This window comes from Garra rufa, chromosome 10 (genome assembly GCF_049309525.1).
Source record: "Garra rufa chromosome 10, GarRuf1.0, whole genome shotgun sequence".
NCBI lineage: Eukaryota > Metazoa > Chordata > Actinopteri > Cypriniformes > Cyprinidae > Garra > Garra rufa.
In genome coordinates, this window is record NC_133370.1 from 21,685,854 (window position 1) to 21,688,272 (window position 2,419).

Consider the following 2,419-nt stretch of genomic DNA (forward strand, 5'->3'; position numbering starts at 1 on the left):
GCCAGAAATAAACAAACATGTGGTTGAAATTGAGCCCCTGTTATGAGTTAGATTCTCTTCAACTTTCCCCTACAAAACCAAAACCAGAATGTTCAGAAATTCCAGGCTGTCCATTTGATGGTCAGCTGACTCTGCTGGGTTAGTCAGGAGAGTCAGATTCCCAGGAAGTGGGAGTTTGTTCTACAGAAGTATGAGTAATACATTCCCTGCTTCAACACTCGAGTACTGCAGAGTATTTGATCTCGGCCCCTCTGGGAACGCTCTCCATCTGCGCAGGACACCCTCCCAGTTTGTATTACCATCCTATCTGCTCTGTATCTGTGACCTCCGCCGTGTTTTTTTTCCGCACGCGGTTTCCTCCTGTTTGTCTGGCTGCTCAGCGTGTGTCATCAGCGAGCGCATACTTTCCCCACTGCGGAGTGTGTGATTCTGGCCCCGCTGTCCTTTCTCCTAGTCGGAAGCACACTGTTTTTTTAATGGCTTTCCTGATGAACTTGGACACTTTTCCCTGGAGGCTGGTGTGGGCTGTATTCTTGTCTATTCACTCTTTCCTCTCTGTTGTGTGGGAAGACCAACTCCTGATGACTTCCTGCCAATAGCTCTGCGTGTGCGACCCATCATTCCAGAGCGCTACCTCACCGTATGGCCGCTGTAATGCAGACCAAACACCATATGTTCAGTAGATTTCCCACTGCTGTCGAGATTCTGACTTCACAAGAAGTTACTAAAAACAAGCACACATAGACAAAAGAGTATGGAAATGCTAGTCTGAGGTTACATGCTATGGTAGTTTTGATGATAAATGCATATTTAGAGGATTTGGTCAACTTCTGGACCTTGGACTTTACTGACATTTGTGCTTTTTTCAGTTCAATATATTTAAATTTTAAAATGATTGAACTGCTATATTAATATATAGGTGTATGTGCCATAATATAATACAAAATTGATTCTTTTTTTAATTCATTATTATTAAGAATGTAAAAAAAAAATTCAGTTTTATTCAATTTTAAAACAATAAAACTCGTATATTTAAAGTATTTGTGCAGTAATATAAAACAAAATAACTTTTCTTTAATTATAACATTATTTTTAATATTAAAAATGCATTTTATGTTTTTTTTTTTTCATTTTAAAATAACACAACTGTTATAATAAAAATAAGTATGTTTAGTATAATGAAACAATTATTTTTAATTATAACATTTTTAATATTAAAAACCTTTTATAAATTAATTTTCTTTTTTCAATTTTAAAATAACAGAACTGTTATAATAAAAAATAAGTATATGTGCAGTAATATAAAACAATTATCTTTTTTAATTATAAAATTTTTAATAATAAAAATGCATTTTATACATTTTGTCAATTTTAAGACAAAAGAGCTGTTATAATAAAAAATAAGTATATGTGCAGTAATATAAAACAAATGTACTTTTTTAATTAAACATTGTTTTTAATGTTAAAAATGCATTTTATAAATCCAATATATATTTCTTTCAATTTTAAAATAACAGAGCTGTTATAATAAAAAAATAAGTATATGTGCAGCAATATAAAACAATATTTTTTAATTATAACATTATTTTTAATATTAAAATACATTTTATAAATTCTTTTTTCTCAATTTTAAAATAACAGAACTGTTATAACAGAAAAATAAGTATATGTGCAGTAATGTAAAACATTTTTTAAATTATAACACTATTTTTAATAATAAAAATACATTTTATAATTAGTTTTGTCAATTTTAAAACAACTGTTATAATAAAAAAAGTATGTGCAGTAATATAAAACAATTATCTTTTTTAATTATAAAATTATTAATATTAAAAATGCATTTTATAATTTTTTTTTCCATTTTAAAACAAAAGCGCTGTTATAATAAAAAAGTATATGTGCAGTAATATAAAACAAATGTACTTTTTTAATTAAACATTGTTTTTAATGTTAAAAATGCATTTTATAAATCCAATATATATTTCTTTCAATTTTAAAATAACAGAGCTGTTATAATAAAAAAATAAGTATATGTGCAGCAATATAAAACAATATTTTTTAAATTATAACATTATTTTTAATATTAAAAATGCATTTTATACATTTTTTTTCCATTTTAAAACAGAACAGAAACAGAACTGTTACAATAAAAAATAAGCATATGTGCAGTAATATAAAACAATTATTATTTTTAATTATATTATTTTTAAAATTAAAAATACATTTTATAAATTCATTTTCCTTTTTCAGTTTTAAAATAACAGAACTGTTATAATAAAAAAGTATATGTGCAGTAATATAAAACAATATATTTTAATTATAACATTATTAAAAACACATTTTATAAATTCATTTTCCTTTTTCAGTTTTAAAATAACAGAACTGTTGTAATAAAGAAGTATATGTGCAGTAATATAAA